Source organism: Cupressus sempervirens, chromosome 9, assembly GCF_028749045.1.
Source record: "Cupressus sempervirens isolate cs-2001-9-10 chromosome 9, ASM2874904v1, whole genome shotgun sequence".
Classification (NCBI taxonomy): domain Eukaryota; kingdom Viridiplantae; phylum Streptophyta; class Pinopsida; order Cupressales; family Cupressaceae; genus Cupressus; species Cupressus sempervirens.
In genome coordinates, this window is record NC_143126.1 from 169862586 (window position 1) to 169884512 (window position 21927).

Genomic DNA, 21927 nt, shown 5'->3' on the forward strand with positions numbered 1-21927 from the left:
AAAGAAATTATAGATGAAAGGTTTGAAATAGTTCAAATTAGAAATAAATTATATGGTTAGATAGCTAACACAGAGACCTATAATGCTATGTAACCTAATCTTATCGATACCCAACCATGAGGAATCTTGACGGGGAGCACACAAGAAAAAAAATCATTTTTGGTATGTTTGCTAGAAAGCACATCTTAGACTTGTTCATAAACTCCAAACCTTTGGGTTGGATATCCAAGGAAAAACCAAGCCTTAGGATTGGGTTTAAATAAGCTTTCTATAGTGTGTGCACCCTATAGCACGCATGCGCTCTAGTGCACACACGCTATCTAAAACATGATTTGTCAGTAGTGCATGCACGCTATAGTGCACACGCAATATTAAGACCTAAATTGCATAAGAGAACTAGGTGGGGGGGGGGGGGTAAGGGAATGGCTATGTGTGTGTGTGTCAAAGAGATAGAGAGAAAGCAGGGGATGGGAGAGGGGAGAGAGAATGCAAAAAAGAGTAGGGGTGGAAAAGAGAGTATAGGATGGGAAAGAGAGTAGGGGTGGCAGAGAGAGTACAAGATGCAAGAGAGAGGAAGTGTGAGAGAGTGTAGGGGTGGAAAAGAGAGAGTGTGGGATGGGGGAAAGAGATTGAAAGTAGGGGATGGGAGAGATAGGAAGTGTGAGAGAGAGTACAGGTTGGGATAGAGAGATTAAGAGTAGGGGATGGAGGAGAGAGAGAGTAAGCAATGGGAGACAAAGTGGGAGAGGAAGAGTGAGAGAGAGGAGGATGAGAGTGCATGTGTGTGAAAGAGAGAGAGTATGGAATGGGAGAGGGGGAAGACAAAGTAGCTCGAGAGAGAGTATGGGATGGAAGAGAGTAGGCGATGGGAGAGGGAGTGGGAGAGGGAGAGAAAGATAGAGAGAGAGTAGGGGATAGGAGAGAGTGTGAAAATATAAGAGAGAGTAGAGAGAGTAGAGAGAGAAAGAGAGGGAGAGTAGGAAGTGGGAGAGGGAGTGGGAGAGGGAGAGTGAGTGAGAGAAAAAGTAGGGGACAGAAGAGGAGAGAGGGGGGATGGGTGTGTGTGTGTGAAAGAGAGAGAGAGTAGGGAATGAGAGAAGGGAGAGAGAGATAGAGAGAGTAGGCAATGGAAGAGGGATGGGAGAGAGAGTGTGAGAGAGAGATAGTAGGCAATGGGAGAGGGAGCGGGAGGGAGAGAGAGGTGGAATGGAATTGTGTAAGAGAGATAGAGTAGGGGACAGGAGAGAGTAGGTAGTGGGATAGGGACTACAAGAGAGAGAGAGGGGGGAATGAGAATGTACATTTATTTATAAGAGAGATAGAGTAAGGGATGGCAGAGAGTGTGAGAGTTTGAGAGAAAGTAGGAGGTGGTAGAAGGAGCTCGTACAAGATGGGGGTGAGAGAGAGAGAGAGAGTAGGGGATGGGAGAGAGTGTCAGAGATAGTAGGGGATGGAAGAGAGAGAGTGAGAGTAGGGGATGGGAGAGAGAAAGTAGAAAGGTAGAGAGAGTAGTTGAGAGAGAGAGAGAGATAGTAGGTGGTGCAAGAGGGAGTGGGAGAGGGAGAGAGAGTGGGATGGGAGTGTGTGAAAAATCTAGAGAGTAGGGAATGGGAGAGGAGAGAGAGGGAGGGAGGACGGGAGTGTGTGTGTAAGAGAGACATAGTAAGGGATGAGAGAGAGTGTGAGAGTGTGAGAGAGAGTAGGTGGTGGCAAAGAGAGCTTGTACAGGATGGGAGAGAGAGAGATTATGGGATGGGAGAGCATGAGAGAGTAGGCGATGGGAGAGAGAGAGTGATAGTAAGGGATGGGAGAGAGAGAGAGTAGAGAGGAAGAAAGAGAACTTGAGAGAGAGAGAGAGAGAGAGAGAGAGAGAGAGAGAGAGAGAGAGATAGTAGGTGGTAGGAGAGGGAGTGGGAGAGGGAGAGGGAGAGAGATAGGGGGGATGGGAGTGTGTGTGACAAATGTAGAGAGTAGGGGATGGGAGAGAAGAAGAGTGGGGGCATAAGAGTGTGTGTATCTCTGAAAGAGAGAGAGTAGGGGATGGGAGAGAGTGTGAGAGTGTGAGAGTAGGGGGTGGCAAAGAGAGAGTACGATGATGGAGGAGAGAAAGGGTTGTGGGAGAGGGAAAGAAAGAGGGGGGATGTGAGTGTGTGTGTGTAAGAGAGACAGAGTAGGGGATGGGAGACAATGTGAGTGTGAGAGAGTAGAGGATGGGAGAGGAGAGAGAGAGCAGGGATTGGGGAGAGAAAGTAGGCAGTGGGAGAGGGAGTGGGAGAGGGAGAGGGAGAGAGAGAGGGGGAATGGGAGTGTGTGTGATAGATGTAGAGAGTAGGGGATGGGAGAGAAGAAGTGTGGGAGGATAAGAGTGTGTGTATCTGTGAAAGAGAGAGAGTAGGGGATGGGAGAAAGTGTGAGAGTGTGAGAGTAGGGGGTGGCAGAGAGAGAGAGTACAACGATGGGGGAGAGAAAGTAGGCAATGGGAGAGGGGAAGAGAGAGGGAGAATGAGAGTGTGTGTGTAAGAGAGACAAAGTAGGGGATGGGAGAGAGAGTGAGAGTAAGGGATGGGAGAGAGAGAGTAGAGAGGAAGAAAGATAACTTGAGAGAGAGAGAGATAGTAGGCGGTAGGAGAGGGAGTGGGAGAGGGAGAGGGAGAGAGTGGGGGGATAAGAGTGTGTGTATCTATGAAAGAGAGAGTAGGTGATGGGAGAGAGTGTGAGAGTAGGGGGTGGCAGAGAGAGAGTATGACGATGGGGGAGAGAAATTAGGTGGTGGGAGAGGGAAAGAGAGAGGGGGGATGGGAGTGTGTGTCAGAGAGACAGAGTAGGGCATGGGAGAGAGTGTGAGTGTGAGAGAGTAGGCGATGAGAGAGAAGAGAGAGAGCAGGGGATGGGGGAGAGAAAGTAGGCAGTGGGACAGGGAGAGAGAGAGGGGGGATGGGAGTGTGTGTGTGAGAGACAGAGTGGGGGACAAAAGAGAGTGTGAATGTGAGAGAGTAGGTGATGGGAGAGGAGAGAGAGAGCAGGGGATGGGGTAGAGAAAGTAGGCGGTGGGAGAGGGAGTGGGAGAGGGAGAGAGAGAGGGGGAATGGGAGTGTCTGTGTAAGAGAGATAAATTAGAGAATGGGAGAGAGTGTGAGAGTGAGTAGGTGGTGGTAGAGAGAGCTCATACAAGATGGGAGAGAGAGAGAGTAGAGAATGAGAGAGAGAACTTGAGAGAGAGAGAGATAGTAGGTAGTCAGAGAGGGAGTGGGAGAGGGAGAGGGAGAGGGAGAGAGATAGGGGGAATGTGAATATGTGTAAGAGAGACAAAGTGGGGGATGGGAGAGGAGAGAGAGTAGGGGATGGGAGAGAGAAAGTAGGTGGTAGGAGAGGGAGAGGGAGAGAGATAGGGGGGATAAGAGTGTATGTGAGAGATCTAAAGAGTTAGGGATGGGAGAGGAGAGAGGGTGAGAGAGGTAGAGAGAGTAGGTGGTGGGAGAGGGAGAGTGAGATAGAGTAAAGGATGGGATAGGGGGAGAGAGTAGGAAGAGAGAGAGAGGGAGGGAATGGGACAGACAGTAGGAAGGATAGAGAGTAGGGAGGATGTGGAGTAGGGAGGATGGGGAGTGATGTGATTTCACATAGTGTGTATGCACTATCTCAAACCACATAAAAATGGTAAAAAACCAACCTTGGGGCCCATTTCATCCATTTTTTGCTTTTAGTCTATTATGCACTCTATTATTCTGATAGAAATCAAGGGTTTCAACATAGAAAAGACTATTTCAACACTTTTGGAGGTTAGCAAACATCAAATTCAATCATTGGATATGTGATTTGAAGACTTTTAGAATATTCCTTGTATAGAAAAGGTTAGTGCAATCCATTTTAAATATTGTTTGTCAATATATAAATACAAATTTGATTACAATTTGACATGTTATTTAATATATAGTGAATTCATTGAAAATTTTATGTTTGAATGAAATGTTATTTTGGAATGGTTAGAAATTTGACAAGTCATTTGATATATATTGTGTATTCATTCAAATAATTATAATTTTTATATGTAATTGAATAATTTTTAATTTACACATTTTAAGTAATTCGGATGTTTGAATAATTTGACATGTAGAGATCATCATCATGCCAAGGAAGAAACCAAAGATTCAAACAAATGAAGATAGGGAGAGAGATTTGGCAATTAAAAGAGATAAAATGAAATTACTATGTGAACAAAGAAAATTACAAAAAAATAATGAAGAATTGACTTTCAAAGAGGATCAAGAACCACCACTACAAAGAAACAAAGAGGAAGAATTAGAAAGACAAAGAGAACGAATCAGATTGTTACGCTCAAGAAGATAATTGAATTGTGAAGCTACACCATCCTCCAATGTTGGAGTCATATCGTCCGCTACACCATCTTCCAATGTTGAAGGCATATCATCCTCTCATGTAGAAGAGACACTAATTTGTAGATCCAACGATATACACACTCCATCATGTCATGTTGAAAGTACAACATCAACACATCAAGTAGGTGATATTCCATCTTTTACATCTTATTACCAAGGCACATGATCTTCGATTCAAGGTACACAATACACTCAACCTTATATTGTTGTTCAAAATGTTGAGAGAATTGAAGAGATTAGGACACCTTCTAGAATTTGTTTTAGAAGACCAAGATATTTGATTGATATTGATACTAACATTTTGAAATCAATGCTTGACAAGATTAGCAAGCGTACTTGTCAAAGAAAAGTTAATAGTATGTGGAGATTATTTTTTGAAGAATTAAATATTACAGGTCAATGCTAATTATTTGTTGAAATGATGAGAAATTTGAAATTTAGGCCTATCATGAAGATTCTTGGGCTAAGAATGATGGATGATTCAAATGAAAAAAATATTGTAAAGAATCTAATGAGTTCTTATGAAAAAGTGTGATCTAAATCATGCACCGAAGATAGTAATATCACAAGACAAGTACTCACATCGACAATAGTAAGTAGCCAAATGAAGAAAGCTTGACTCATGAGAAAGACAACAAAACATTAAAAAATGGTAGAGGTACCCTAAGTGGAGCCATGCTAAGGCATTCGAGATTAGAAGATCCAACAAAAAATGAGTTATGGACATTTAGCAGCAGACTGCAGCGAAAGGATAAAGAAATTAGTGAAGCTTTAAAATCATTGGTCGAAGATTTTTGGAAAAATAATACATGTGTTTCTCCTAATCAAAGAGATGTTGTAAGAAGGAGGATTGTTAGCCAAAATCACGAGCCACATGCGAAACATTTTTTGGACTCAACTCAGACACAATTTTTTGCAAAATTTATTGGTATGTATCCTCAAATTCGAATAAGTCAAAGATTTTTTGAGATGGGTAAACCTTTTTATGTGAAGATAAATTGCACACGCACAACTTCTTGTTGTAGGATACATATTGATTTTTCTAACCATTTTGATGTTTTTAGGCATATATGCGTAGTTTTACATTCTCAGTTTGTTTTGCAGGATTGTGACATAAAAGAGCCACCAAGATCTTCAAGGGAATTCATATCCAACATTTTATGTGAAATAGTGGATGGCCAAAAATTTTACAAGACATCATGCTTGGACTGTACATGGTTATTTTGTGGTTCTTTGCAACTTTTATCAACTTTTCAACATATGGATAATACGCATGCAATTGGAAATGAAATAGTAGATTACAAAAAATTCAAGATAGTGACATGTGCTATAAAAGATGGAAAACATGGTAAAAGATGTTATCTACTCATTGAAAAGATTCCAATGTATGAGTTCATGAAGATTTTTTGTGAAAAGATTATTTACGAGTATGCAAGGCATACCCATAGAGCTCGATGGTTGGATTTGCAATTCAAGTTGTGCAAGGATACGTTTCCATTGGATACCATTGTTTCAGTTGTAAATTTTGTAGAGAACTACACACTACAACCACAAAATGAGGTGCAAGCAAAGGATTATACATCTCAACAGGTTTCCATATTTGTTCACATAACATTCATGCAGTCACCTACAAGTATAGAGGATGAAAAGAAGATTTTGAGGGAGTACCATTTTTACATCAGCGATGATCGATCACATTCTACAAAGTTTGTACATGGTTGTTTTCAACTATTTTATGGAGATTTGGCTAACAGGGGCATATCATATTGTCAGCACATTATTTGGTCAAATAATTGTGCATCTCAATTCAAGAATGCACGGATGTTCTATTGGTTGAGCAGGATGCACAGGTTGTGTAGAATTCAATATATGTGGAATTTCACAGAGGCTGGTCATGGTAAGGGAGAGCATGATGGTGCAGGCGCATGCATTAAAAGAGCCTTGGCTCATGAAGAAATAAAGTACAAAGATGGACCAATATTGATAGATGCAAAATCCATCATCCAATGGTGTGATGCTACAATGGGTCTAGGTAAGGAAAGTGAGTCTATAGTTCATAGATTTTTTTGGTTGATCGATAATACTAACATTGCACCATATTAGGATTGTTGCACACTAATAGGATATAGTGAGTTACACTCTTTTAGAAGCTTTGATGCAGGTTCATGGAGTATCCACACATGAAAAATGGCATACTATTTTCCATCATGTGCAGAGGAAAATTGGGATGACTATGAGTCAACTGAATGAGTGGACAAATGGGATATATGAGTTTTGGACCCAATTGACACCTATCGTCCCCCACAAGCACTAGAAATGGTAGAGATGGATTCATCTATTGACTTTTCCGCTTGTTAGATCTAGTGCAACCAGGTAATATATATATATATATATATATATATATATATATATATATATATATATATATATATATATATATATATATATATCTTTGTAATTTCAATATGTAACTTTATAACTTTTACCCAAGTATTTTTTGAGTTAATGACCACATTTTGTACATTTGTCACTGTAGGCCATGTTTTTGCTGTTATTACACCTGAAGACAATGAAGAAGGGACATATTCTTATTTGTGTCATTGTGTTAAAGCCAAACAAAAGTTGGATCACTCAGTTATAGAGGTGAAGGTTTAGAGTACCATGTCGGTGCGGTGGTTGTAACAGACACATGGCTTAGATGATATCCTATGAAGAATCCTAACTTGTGGTTATTCGAGGATTGGTAAATAGAGAGGAAGATTCTTCATTATTCAAACCTTGTTGTTCCATCAAATGTCCACTTGATAAAATATGGTGGAAAACCACATAATAAGATTCTTTAGAAAGTTTGTGAGTCAGACCATGAGGTAATACTTGAGACATTAAAATGTCAATTAGATCTAGTTGGCTCATTAGATTGAATAGGGATAGAGGGAGAGAGAGAGAGAGAAAAAAAGTGATCAATTGGATCCAAATACAATGTTACAACCTCTTCTCTAAGACTATCACATGACTAAGGCGGACTGTATTTTTATGATGTGTAAGTGATGAGATTTAGTTTTTATTTGTTTAGAATCTAGATACATTATTTGAATTTATATTATATTCTTTAATAGGACCCATTTTTTTAATCCTATCTTAGATTTTTTACTGTGCTAATTATTCATTTGTAGGTCACCAAAGAAGAGGGCTAATAAAGTTGATGCACAAGTGATAAAGGGTGAGATGCCAAAATATCTACAAAATGGTATTATCAATTCACATCCTCAATATTTATTAGTGTTCTTTGTTCAATTACCATTGTATGCTAATCATATTATGCTTGGAATTGCAGAGGATCACAATCATCAAAAAGTAAGAAGGAAAATAGGTCTTGATCTGATGATAATGGGGAAGTGATAGATATAGTTCTCTCTAAGGATTCCAATTTGTTGGACTTTGACTCATTATTATCATAAAGTTGGAATTTTGGAAAGGGTTAATAGTTGAAAATGAATATTCATCCCATGTGTGTTAATCTTAGTGGATTAATCTTATCTTAGATTTTTTACTGTGCTAATTCTTCATTTGCAGGTTACCAAAGAAGAGGGCTAATAAAGTTGACGCACAAGTGATAAATGCTAGATTTCCTAGAATAATTTTTTTACTATGCTTTGAATGACAAATAGAAATTTCAATCTACATATAATATGATCCTCTAGTTTTGTTATAGCATGTGCATACATTATCCCTCAATATCAAACATGGAAGGCTATTATCTACTATATTTAGAATTGCTCTGGCAGTTCATACACATGTTAATAATAACTTATTTCCAAACCCAATTGAATTCAACCTGCAATATTGTTAAATTATGTCAATACTAAGGTTTGTAGCATTAATTGGTCACATTCCTAATATTGACACGCAACTGAACTAGGACCAACTATTCCTCACAAGTTTACACCAGCAAACATATTTTAATGGAGATGTATATTAGAAGATTCAACACAATGGTGATACATTTGGGTCATAGCTTTCATGAAGAGTTTGACATAGTTTAAAATAGTTATAAGTACATACTTCTGGGAAGTCACATTCTAATGACTTGAAATAGATTTACAATGCTCAAAACTTCCATTTTTTTAAAGTAGAGCACAATCATATAGAACTAGTTTCCAATCAATTCCTAGAGATGTCATTCAATTCAAGATAGTCAACTCATAGTCATCTATCGTTTAATAAAATCATCACTACTTACATGTGATGCTCTATACAGCCTATTGTGTGGTGATCATTCCAAATATAAATTGTTCACCATTTCATATGAAACTAAACTATAATTGGAACCTAAATGAATTCTTTTCATTCACAACTTATCTTGACTCTTATATTGTGCTCTAAAAATTAATAGCTTTGGTTTCACTTTTTTTCTTTTCCCTTATAAAAATCAATATTTATCCTTTACTCTCTAAAATTAGTTAAACATAAGGATCTGAACCTCTATTTTCTCTAACTTCTTGACCCTATTCTTAATCTTTCTTTCACCTTGATCATTTAATTGACACTTAATTGATGTGTTCCCTACCCTTCCTATAAAAATCCATGTTCCTCTACCTAAACAAAATCTTCCTCCAACTCTATAGGCTCCTCTTTGATAAGGAAAAAAGGTTCATTACCCTTGTCATTTCTTCCTTGTCCTATGTCTATATTATTGGTTTTTCTTCCCCTTCCTCTGTTTGCATTTCCTCTATCACCTTCTTGTCTCTCTTTCTTCCTATTGACCATATCTTATGCACCTATAGCCAATTTGAAACTATCTCTAAGTGTCTTAGGCTAAATCAAGGTAATCCCATTTTAGAAGTTTTATATGAGCCCATTAAGATACCATGCAACATTTTCATCTTTATGCTCTAATCCACCTCTTATGCTCAACTTGTGAAATTCCTCTATGTAGTTCATCAAACCCATCTCCTTTTCTTTCAAGTTATTCCTTATCCTCTATTTTTGGATTGTATTATTTACTTGTATTATTCAAGTTATTCCTTCTTTCTTCAAGATCTAAGTCCCCTCCATCCTCTCCATGAGGATTCTCAAGTGCTTAAGCATCACTTTCTTGTTCTTCATGCACATCCCTCATAGGAATTCTTTCCAAAGCTTCCAAGATTTCCAAGATGGTTGCATTTTACTTACTTACTTGTCTTAGTTCTCTTTACCTTATTGCATCTTAGTCTCTTTGTTTTCTCAAATCTCTATCCATTATTTTAGTAGCTTATATCAGCTCTTGTATCTTCATATATATATATATTTTTTGGAGGCATCTTCTCAATATAACAATCTACAACACAAGTAACTAATTTTACATGCCTCAATAGATCTACTAGATTTGATACGAATGATTTGAGGAGTCAAACTAGATCCCCAAGAAGTAATAAAAATTTAGCCAATGACTTGTTTGAAGAATAGATTCAAACCATTAAACTAAATACCTACCCTTCTCCACAAAGGTCCCTCCAAATGTTCAAATTGGGTTACCAAATTTATTTGCTTGTCCCAACTCTTTCTAAGGTTTTCAAATATCTCAATTAGGTTTTTCCAATAGTCTAAATGCATATCTTTAATAGGTTTATTCAAAACCCCTTACTTGGACATAATCTAGGCTTGATCTTAGTATCGCTATGAATCAGGTAATTCCTTATTTTCACCAATTTCTCCCAAACCCCATACAAGTAAATTATAGTTATGAATACTACTATTGGAGTATGAAAACATATAGAAATCTCATTTGTAGTTCCTTTGGACCAACTATTTGATCCAACACTATGGATTCAAAAAAATAGGCTTAATTACCCTTCACTTACAAGGAAACTCTCAATATTTATAACCCAAGGCCCTATACGGGCTATGGTAATATTCTATCATGATCTAAAACAACATATTTTCACACCCATCTAGCTAGCCATGGGCATTCGATAGGCTAACTACCAAATGCTCAGTCTTATGCCCTCAAAACTAGGGCTTTCTCAAAGTGCCTTCTCTAACCACTTCCAAATTCAAACAAAGGTTACTTCACCTTTCCTTGAAAATACATGACATATTATAAAGGAAAATATTACCTACAAACCAACAATTTTCATTTTGAAGAAAGAAAGCATTTCCCCTTTATCTCTAGTCATCTTAGTTTCTTGCACCAAAATCACATCCTATTTATGCTACCAAACCACATTTTGCAAAATATCCCTCTTATGAGGAGCATTCAATCCTCTAATATTCTATGATATGATATTCCTTTATAACTTTTGTTACAACTCTCCTAGATGGTGAGCTGTCTCCCATTTACTATATCAACTTTACTTGCCAATTCTCTTATTTCTTTATTATTCTTCCTACCCAAACAATAATTCTTACCTTCCACATTAGGTTTTTACTTTCTCTTATTAACCATGTTAAAAAAGGTTCTAGTAGTCGAGAACTTCTTCTTCCTACTATTGACTTCTACCCATTGGCTTTGAGCTTTGTTGGTGTAGGAGCACCTAGGAAATGTGCCAAGTTTCCTAAATCATTTTTTGCTTGTAGTGGTCTTGGCCAAACCACATGAATAAAGGCTATGTGATAAAACCCCAAGTGTGTGAGTTGTGTTTGTAACTAGGTTTTTGTTGTGTTTGAGTTCCCAAGTTGCTTCTATGTTGGCCAAATTGCTTAAATTGCTTGTTAGAGCCTAGAATGGTCAAACATTGACCAAGACCCCAGGAGGATGGGAAAGATGGAAAATATTTTAAAAGTTGTAATTACATGGAAATAGGTTCATTTAACCATGTTTGAGGTCATGGAGCCATTCAATGCACAATAGTTCAAAAGTTGCACTTGGCAACTTTCCAACTTTGCAAAGTTGCTGGACAACATTAACAAAAAGTGCTAAAACTTTATAAGGGCTTCAAGAATCAATTGAAAACCTATGAGATCTGTGGATTCACGTGGGTAAGAGGTATTTAAGACAATCCAAGTAAGTTTGAGGTTTGGCACATGCTTTTGTACAAATTTTGCCACTGGAATGAAGAACAAACTAAGCATTTTGATGACAGTTTTTTGATTTCACCCTTCATCCACACCTTTAATGGATTGATAGGTTTTTTTTTTTCATATGGTTTGATAGTGTATGGAACTTATATTCTTTGGTAAATATTAGGAGTTATTTTTATCAGTTTCTTTACTAGTTTGAAAAATCCTTTTAAAGTTGCCAGTTCGTTGGTCTGTACAAAGCAATCACCAAATAAACCTGTATAACTTGAATTCCAATGGTGGAACCATGATGGAATTTTGGAATCAAGTAATAGACTATATAAAAAATGTAAATATGTATTTTGGTCTTGTTTTGCAAAGGTTTTTTTTTTTTCCCAAAAGGCCCTAGGTGAGTTTGCATACCCGGTTAGGCAATGAAATCAGCAAATAAGTGTTTGAAAGGAGCATAGAATAGGGTGTTGGTGGTGCAGGGGTACCTTGAAACATACGTCCCTCACCTTTTTTTTTTTTTTTGGTTTTTCTCCAAGAGAGCTCTTGTCAATAATAATAAGGGTCATTGGACCTAAGTGTGGTAGTTGGGGTGTAGGAAGTCAAAATGTCCTAGGTAGAGTGCAAAATGACCTAAAAGGTAAGGTATACCATACCATGGGGTAATGGGTAGCTTAAGTGATGAGTGAATAACTTAGGAAATGGTCTCTAGGATGAAATTGCTAAGGGGTGACCTATTTGGCAAGTTGGAAGTGTTAATAGGCACAAGCAAGAAAAATTGCAAAAGTTGCTCTATTGCAATTTTGCAATTATTGAAAAAAATGTTGTCCTTTACTAGAAATTGGAGTTTTTTTCTTTAAAACATAAAGAGGCTGATGAAAAAAATTATGAGGGGAGGAAAAGACCTAGGAGGAAGTATAAATAAATTTCAAAACCCTAAAGTGAGGAAGAAGTTGTCATTTTGAAAAAAAACAAGTGTTGTAACATGCATTTTGAGGACAAAAAGACTGGTTTTTTTCAGTTTTGAGGTTTTCCTTCATTGTTTTTGCATTTTGTACCTGACATAATTTTAGATAGCATGATTTAGAACAATTTTTATTTAGGAAGTTTGGCTTGAAAATATTTTTTTTGGTAGTTGTAAAAATATTTTGTTTTTAGGTAGTTTGCTGTCCAGTTTACAACACTTTGTAAAGAAAATGAGATAACTCACTATCCCACAATAGGAATTGTATGGCCTTTTGAGGATAGTGAGTAAACTCAATTTAATATATTTAGGAAAAAGTAGGGCCCTTCAAAATTCTAGCAAGCATTTTTAATCTCTTGCCCTGGGCAAGCCAAAGCAAGCCCGATTAGGGAAGAGTTGCATAAATAAGAATTTTACATTGCAAGATTATGGATTTTGTTGCAGGTTGCTAAAGGAGGTTGGAAGAGGAGTGAAAGGAGATTCTTTGGGTGAAAGGATAGTTCTCCACCAATCCATTTGGCCAACAAAAAAGATAGGACAACAGGTTGTCCTAATTAGGAAGTTTGGCTTGAAAGCATTTCATTTGGTAGTTGTAAAAATCTTTTGTTTTTAGGTAGTTTGTTGTCTGGTTTAAAACACTTTGTAAAGAAAATGAGATAACTCACTATCCCACCATAGGAATTGTATGGCCTTTTGGGGATAGTGAGTACACTTAATGTACTATATGCAGGAAAAAGTAGGGCCCTTCAAAATGCTGGCAAGCATTTTTAATCTCTTGCCTTAGGCAAGCCAAAGCAAGCTCGATTAGGGAAGAGTTGCATAAATAAGGATTTTACATTTCAAGATTGTGGATTTATTTTCAGGTTTCTGAAGGAGGTTGGAAGAGGAGTGAAAGGAGATCCTTTGGGTGAAAGGACAGTTCTCCACCAATACATTTGGCCAACAAAAAAGATAGGACATCAGGTTGTCCTTTGATTCCTTATAGCTCTATTTTGGAGCAATTTGGTGAAATCAGTAAGGAAGAAGGCTCTAGAAACCTATTTTGACATAACAAAGGAGTACATTGCAAGGTTTTGAGACTCCTTCCATGATACTACAAGTGGTTGGTAAGATTGGTCAAGAAGGCCTAGTTTGATTGAAGGTTTTGAATGATCTTCATTGAGAATGGCAGCCTGGCACGTAACAAGAAGTGAAAATTTCTCAAGATAGTGGAGAAGGGTTTAGGATTGGGGGATATTTTCTTGAAAAAGATCCTATAAATCCATGTGGTGATCTTGGAGGACACCCTAAGTCTCAAAGGTAGACTAGAAACATGAATCAATGATTGATTCATCCCTTCTCTCCCTATTAGTTGGGTGCAATACAAATTCATGGAAGGCAAGAGTGGTGAGTGAAGGAAATTAATTCTAGAAGATTAGTCATTTAGAGTCCATTTGAGTGGTGTAAGGAAAAACCCTCTATATTCCTGTTCATACAAACAAGAAACCCTTGTAAATAGGCATACTTTTGGGAATCCCTTGTACGAATGACCTAGGTGTTGCAGACCTGAAAAATCTTCAAGAGGAGCCAAAAGGGTACCCAAATCATAATATTTTTTGAGTTCTTCTTAAGGGTTTGAGGAGATATAAGCCAAAAATTAGTTTTGGATGCCTAATTTGTTATTAGTCCTAGTAGCCCTCTTAACTATGCAATTTGCAAATCGATTGGAAACCCAATACTCCACTCCACTTTGTAATCCTAAAAACTATTGAATGAGACCTAATACAAGCCTTGGAATTAAATATAGCCACAAATGCACTCTTGGAAGCCAGTTTTGAAGAATGGTGCAATTAGAGCACTAGGGAGACCCCATGGTGAAATAGAGTTTTGAGTTGATTGGTGAGGATTAGTGTAATAAGGGAATAGATAGAAGATTCCCTTGGAATAAGGTATAGGAGAAAGCCTAAAGTGAGTTCTAGTAGTTGAGGCTAGAACCTTGTTCAAGATCCTCCCCATCATTTGTCCTCCAACTCCAAACTATTCCAATACCAAACTGAAAGTGATTTTCTAGATCAATCAAAACTGACAACACCAGAAGGCTAGATTACCATGCACCATGCACCTAGTACATACCAACTATTATAAAGACTCAAAATTTGCTATTTCAGTCTGCCAACTAAGCCTAGTTTAAGGCCATTTACAAAGCAACTCACAATCCCTTGACTTTTGGAACTCTAATGACCCAAAATAGTCTTAAGAGATGACTCAAATGCAAGATTCTTTTATTTTTTTGGTCTCGTGATCAACATTACAATGGTTTTTACAAAATCCTCCTTTCTAGCCCCTTTACCCTAGGGCTTTCTAGAAATCTTACTTTGCAACATCTCTAGAATCCCAAAATAGTTCAAACACCTTCACTTTGGTTATATTAGATGACTTCCAATGTAAAATGAAACTCTTGTTTAGAGAAAACACTAAATTCACCTTTGGAGCAATCAATTTCAACTACCCAAACTTGTCTCCCACATGTGGGAATGAGGTTTTAAACTCATTTAGACTCTCAAAACCAAATGAAACCTCCCTTTGGAACCTTTACATGACTTGATTAAGCCCATTTTGGCTTATATTGCTAATGTTGGCAATTTTACAAAATATTGCATTTTTAGTGTCTTTTACATCTTTTAGAGGCTTTGATAGCCTTATTACATTATTTAATACCTTTATAGGTCTTTTCTATCCACCCCTAACCTAGGATCAATCCTAATGTAGAGGATATGGTGATGGACCCGAGTAACAACCCAAAATGAGCAAATTTGTAATAATGTGCCAAGTGACCCTTCTAGGTCCTGATGGGAAAATCCTATAAACAGTCAACTCTAAGATTTTTTTAGGCTTTAATAGGTTTTTTATAACCTATCTATCATGTTCCCATAAACACCTTTTAGTTTCCATACCCTCCAAGCCAAAATGCATAATTCACCCAAATGTTGTTAATGCAAAAATTGCAAAGTTGCATTAGCAACTTTTGCAACAATTTAGCAAATTTTAGGAAATAACCATAAAAATTTCTATATTCCTATATTCCTTTGAAGTTTTACTATTTCCAAACCTTTTCTAAGTCATAGAATTGGAATCAAGTGAAAAATGTAAAAAATGCACTTTTTGTGCAAAGTTGCATTGTTGAAAGTTGTAAAAGTTACTCAAATTTGCAACTTAGAGGAAAAAAGGTTGTGGGATCAAACTATCTGCTCCATTACCTTTGGGTGGCTGGGTAAAACCTATCCTCAACTTCGTCCTATCCACTTCAATGCTCGAACATTCTTGGGTACGTTGAACCAGAATGTCCCCAAGGGTCACTAAATGCCATAGGGCTGTGATCTTTGACATGGCATATCTCAAAGCTCGTGTGAGGTATAGATACGATTCTAGTTTCTACAAAACCATGTTTCAGAGACTTACAATAACCTCTCTCATGTTTTGGATATCATATTCTATTTTCATTTTACAATGCCATTCTGGGTGATGCTAAAACTTGTAGTGTTGACTAGTACAAAGTTGCCAACTGCCAAATCTCTCTCACCTTTCGTCGTGGGATCAAAATATCTACTCTGTTAGCTTTGGGTGGCTGGGTAAATCCTATCCTCAACCTCATCCTATCCACTTCAGTGCTTGAACATTCTCGAGCACGCCGAACTGAAATGTCCCTAAGGGTCACTAAATGCCACAGGGCTACGATCTTTGACAAGGCATATCTCGGAGCTCGTGTGAGGTATGGATGCAATTCTAATTCCTAAAAACCATGTTGTAGAGACCTACAATAACCTCTCTCAATTTTTGGAGATCACATTTCATTTTCATTTTACAATGCCATCTCGGGTGATGGTGAAACTTGCATTGTTGGCTAGTACAAAGTTGCCAACTACCAAATCTCTCGCATCTTTCATCGTGGGATTGAATTGTCTGCTCTGTTAGCTTTCGGTGGTTGAGTAAACCCTATCCTCAACCTTGTCCTATCCCCTTTAGTGCTCGAACATTCTTAGGCATGCCGCACTGGAATGTCCCCAAGGGTCACTAAATCCCATAGGGCTATGATCTTTGACAGGGCATATCTCAGAGTTTGTGTGAGGTATGGATGCAATTCTGGTTCCTAAAGGACCATGTTGTAGAGACCTACAATAACCTCTCTCACTTTTTGAAGATCATATTCCATTTTCATTTTACAATGCCATCTCATGTGATGCTGAAACTTATAGTGTTGGCTAGTACAAAGTTGCCAACTACCAAATCTCTCTCACCTTTCATCGTGGGATCAAACTGTCTATTCTGTTAGCTCTAGGTGGCTGGGTAAACCCTATCCTCAACCTCATCCTATCAAATTCATTGTTCAAACATTCTTGATTACACTAAATTGAAATGTCCCTAAGGGTCACTAAATGCCATAGGGGTATGATCTTTGATGGGGCATATCTCAGAGCTTGTGTAAGGTATGGATGCAATTCTAGTTCCTACAAGACCATGTTGCAAAGACCTACAATAATTTCTCTCATTTTTTGGAGATCACATTCTGTTTTCATTTTACAATGCCATCTTGGGTGATGCTAAAACTTGCAGTGTTGGCTAGTACAAAGTTGCCAACTACCAAATCTCTCTCACCTTTCATCATGGGATCAAATTTTCTACTCCGTTAGCTCTAGGTGGTTGGGTAAACCCTATCCTCAACATCGTCCTATCCCCTTCAGTGCTCAAACATTCTTGGGCATGCTGAATCAGAATGTCCTCAAGGGTCACTAAATCCCATAGGGCTGTGATCTTTGACGGGGTATATCTCAGAGCTCATGTAAGGTATGGATATGATTCTAGTTCCCACAAGACCATGTTGTAGAGACCTATAATAACCTCTCTCACTTTTTGGAGATCACATTCTATTTTCATTTTACAATGCCATCTCGGGTGATGTTGAAACTTGCAGTGTTGGCTAGTACAAAGTTGTCAACTGCCAAATCTCTGTCACCTTTCATCGTGGGATCAAACTGTATGCTCCATTAGCTCTAGGTGGCTGGGTAAACCCTATCCTCAACCTTTTCCTATCCCCTTCAGTGCTTGAACATTCTCGGGCACACCAAACCGAAATGTCCCCAAGGGTCACTAAATCCCATAAGGTTGTGATCTTTGATAGGGTATATCTTGGAGCTCATGCGAGGTATGGATGTGATTCTAGTTCCTATAGGACCATGTTGTAGAGACCTACAATAACCTCTCTCACTTTTTGGAGATCACATTCTATTTTCATTTTACAACGCCATCTCGGGTGATGCTAAAACTTGCAGTGTTGGCTAGTACAAAGTTCCCAACTGCCAAATCTCTCTCACCTTTCATCATGGGATCAAATTGTTTTCTCCATTAGCTCTGGGTGGCCAAGTAAACCCAATCCCCAACCTCTTCCTATTCCTATGTGAAAATATATAATCAATATTGACTAACTTTAAATATGTTAAGAAAAGGGGAAATTTAGTTAACAACATTGGAAATTTAGTTTAAAACATTGATAAATTGTTAATGAAGATAAAATATTGAATGGACTTATATCAAATGTAGTGATGTAAAAATAGAATATATGAGTCAAAGGGGGATAAATGAACTATTGGTGAATGCTACTTAGGGAGAGAAGTGTTATAGTTAAGATACGAGTCAAGCAAAGACATGAAGTAGAGAAGTGTTGCAAGGAGGAGATGAATGGTTTATTAGTTCTATGAGTATTTTCATAAGGGGGAATATATAATAGAAAAAAGTGGAAACATTATTGTGTTTCATCATAATTTGAAGATGATAAATATTGGTTAATAGAGGAGGTCTCAGGCCATGCACCAATTCATACATCAATTATCTAGTAATTACTTTGAAAACCAAACCTAGTGTGACCTTATTAGGTCTATGTACTTTACATGGGTTAGGTGCTAAAGGAATGGAATTGGTAATCTAGGCTTTGGAGTCTTAAATAAATTTCAAAAGGGTGTCTAAATCTACCCATAGAATAGTTAAATTTCAAGCTAAGAGGAATTTAAGTCCAAAAAATCAGATTAGGAGACCTACAAGGAATTCTATGATAGTCAACATTTTGTACTATATGACAATTGGAGGGTTAAACCAAGAGTTGATTCTTAATTAGTTCAACATAAGGAAGGTGTCCCAATAGAAACTTTGGGTTGGTGAAGCCATTGGTGAAGAGTTACAATTATTGGCTTGGAATAGGGCTAGTGTCCCTAAAACAAAAAGGTGCAAGATTTTGATTGGAAAAATACTCACCTTGGAGGAGTTCACAAATGACCCTATCACTTTAGATAGGCCACAAAAATGATATCCTAAAGGAGTAAGATATTAGGAAGGCCACAAGTTTAGTTTGGTACATTAGGAAGAAGAAAGTGCTTAAACCTCACTTCCTTCTCAACATCTCTGCATTAGTGAGGGGGAGATGAAGAGGATAGATGGCTACATAGATATGGAAAAAATATAAATATGAAGGGAGGGGGGGTGGGAATAAGAGAGAGTGAGATACAAGGATAACATGAGCCAAAACTACCAAATTGCAGTGCTTGAATCCTTCATTAGAAAATTTCCACCCAAATTTGAATACAAGTCTACAAAACAACATGTTCCTTCCACTTGTCATCCTCTTTTATTTCCTTTTAAAGATGCTCTCTGATTTTCCATAACATGCATTGTAAATTCATTAACAAGTATAGCTCCCTCTTACAAGTATCTTATGTGTCATCTTAGATTTGTCCCCCTCTCATGTGAGATATCTCTCTTTCTTATGCATCACAACTATTTATTAAACTTTTATTTTTACCTTAATCTAGTTACTATAGAATAATAACAACACATTCCAATCAACTGGTGATTATGTTACAATCATTAATGTATGATAACACATAAAACTATTAGTGATTATGTTACATTTATGATTTTTAAAATGAATTTTTTTTTCAAATAATCCATCTTTTCTCTACTATCTCTGACATTTTTCAATTGATGATAAAGAATGGTGGTTATGTATTGAAGCTCAACAAGCTAATTGCATTTTTTCTTCTTGTCTATATTCTTTTCGTAAGAATGATTTTTTCTTCTACACAAACTTTGTGACCACTTGTGATCAAATTTTTTTTCTTATTTTTAACATAAATGTTTAGAGAACTTTTGATCTAATTTTGTTGGATAGAGTAATTTCAAACTACTGATTTCTTTAATGGAGTTCCTAATAAATCTCAAGGTTCTCATTTAGGTGACCAATTGCTAGGAGGTCCACAAATATTGCCTAATAAAGTCTATTGCCAATCAATATTGTATCAAAAATTCAAACTAATTAGGTATTGAATTAAACTTGATAAAAAAATGATAGAGAAGGAAAACTTTAAACATGAACAAGATCATAGATCATATGATGATGACATATTGCAAATGATTAGCTTATGCTTAAAAAATGATAAATTTTATTGTTAATCAATATTCTATCAAAGTTTTGAATAGATTAGGTATTGAATTTAATTTAATACATGCACATATCTAATTTAATGTCATACACGAACATATCTAATTTAATGTCATACATGAACAAACATAAACAAACATATCGTATCATATGTCATATATGAACAAACATATCATATATTAACCAATAATGTCATAAGTTGAAGAATTTCATACATCAAATAAATTTCATACATCAAATATAGAATGTCATATACATCAAATGTGTATCGAATATGTCTATTGATGCCTATATATATACATGTCTAGATCAACTACATCATTTCCTTCCCACGAGGGGAAGGAAACAAGTCTCTCGATGTCCTCTGTCATTGTGTGGAGGGAAATAGTGGAGATGATGGAGCCCTCCTAACACACTCACTTGACCTCTTGTTGAGGCTCTTCTCTAGCTCCAACTAGTACAAAGAAAGTAGATATGAATCAATATTTATTATACGTTGAAATCAAATATATGTATACACAAAATAAATTATTTTCTTACTGCCAACAAATAGTCACTCTGTAAGTTCATGAAATGTCCCTTTTATAATTTTATATGATATTTCAAGCCTCTAATCAGATCTTTAAGATCAAAAAACCAATATTTCAAAGATCCACCAATTTCTCAATAAACCCCAAATTGGGTATGCTGGAAATAGTGCCAAAAACTTCATAGCTTCACATATTATTAATAAATTTGAAAGTGGACATTTTTATAGAAATTCCAGAAGCATAACAGCCTATAAAATGACATTTCTAGATCTGTATAAGATTTACACAATAGCTCCCAAATGAAAGACAAAAATAATGCTCATCGAGCTCCAGAAAACAACACAAAATAGCTGTAAACACCACAAAAACACTAATAATCTATCACAGAAGTATAATCATAGCCAAATACATATATTTAACTCTATTTTAGCATCTTAATGTCTGATATACAGTAGCAACCCAAACTAATATGAAATACTCAACCAGAAACACCAAACTCTTACAAAAAACACACCCAAAAACCCACAAATCTGCATTGTTCAGCACAAAGAAAAACTCTGCATGAGCATGCACATGGAATAGCTTCAAACTCTCATCCTTAGCCTTCTTGGAAACTTGCAAAATCCCATTCTTGGGTCTCCTTCTCCACAAGTTTGGCAACCTCTTTTTGGAGCCTACCTGCCTTAGCAAAGTTTATTATTTTTAATTATTTGAAAAGGGGACATGACAAGTCCTCCCCTCCCAAATATTGCTTGTCCTCAAGAAATGAAGGTTGGAATTCTCAAGAGTATGTGCTCCTTCCCAAGTTGCATCCTCTAGTGGTAATCCTTTCCATTTGACCAAATGCTCTATGACGCTCCTGTTTCTCAATCTTTTCTCTCTTGTATACAAAATCTCTTCTGGTATCAAAACTAATTTCCCTTCATCATCAAGAGGTGGTAATTCTATAGATACTATGGTTGTCTAGCCTAGAACCTTCTTCAGACAAGATACATGAAAAATATTATGTATTTTTCTGTTTGCTGGGAGCTCCAATTCATAAGCTACCTCTCCTACCTTCTTGATGATCTTATAAGGCCCATAGAACCTTGGCTTGAGTTTCTCTGCCCCACTCCTCTTCAAGGTTCTTTGCTTATATGGCTGCAACCTAACAAATACCAAATCTCCCACCTCAAAAGATTTTTCAACCCCTTTCCTATCAGCATATAACTTGTTTTGGTTCTGTGCATGTTGTAGATTATCCTTGTAGATTATGTCTTGGCTTTGCTTGATGAAATCACTTGCTGTAGGTACTCTGATATCAGAAAGTATTAGATCAACAAAGGAAAGGGAATCATAACCATAAAGAGCACAAAAAGGAGGCATACCAATAGACATGTGATGAGATGTATTGTAACAATACTCCCCTAGGTGTAACCATTTCACCCAAGCATGTTGTTGATTTGAAACATAGTTCCTCAAATATCCCTCTATTCATTTATTAACTATCTCTATTTGTCCATCTATTTGAGGGTGATAGCTAGTTCTAGGAGTGAGTTTAGTTCCTACCAAATGAAAGAGCTCCTTCCAAAAAGAGCTAAGGAA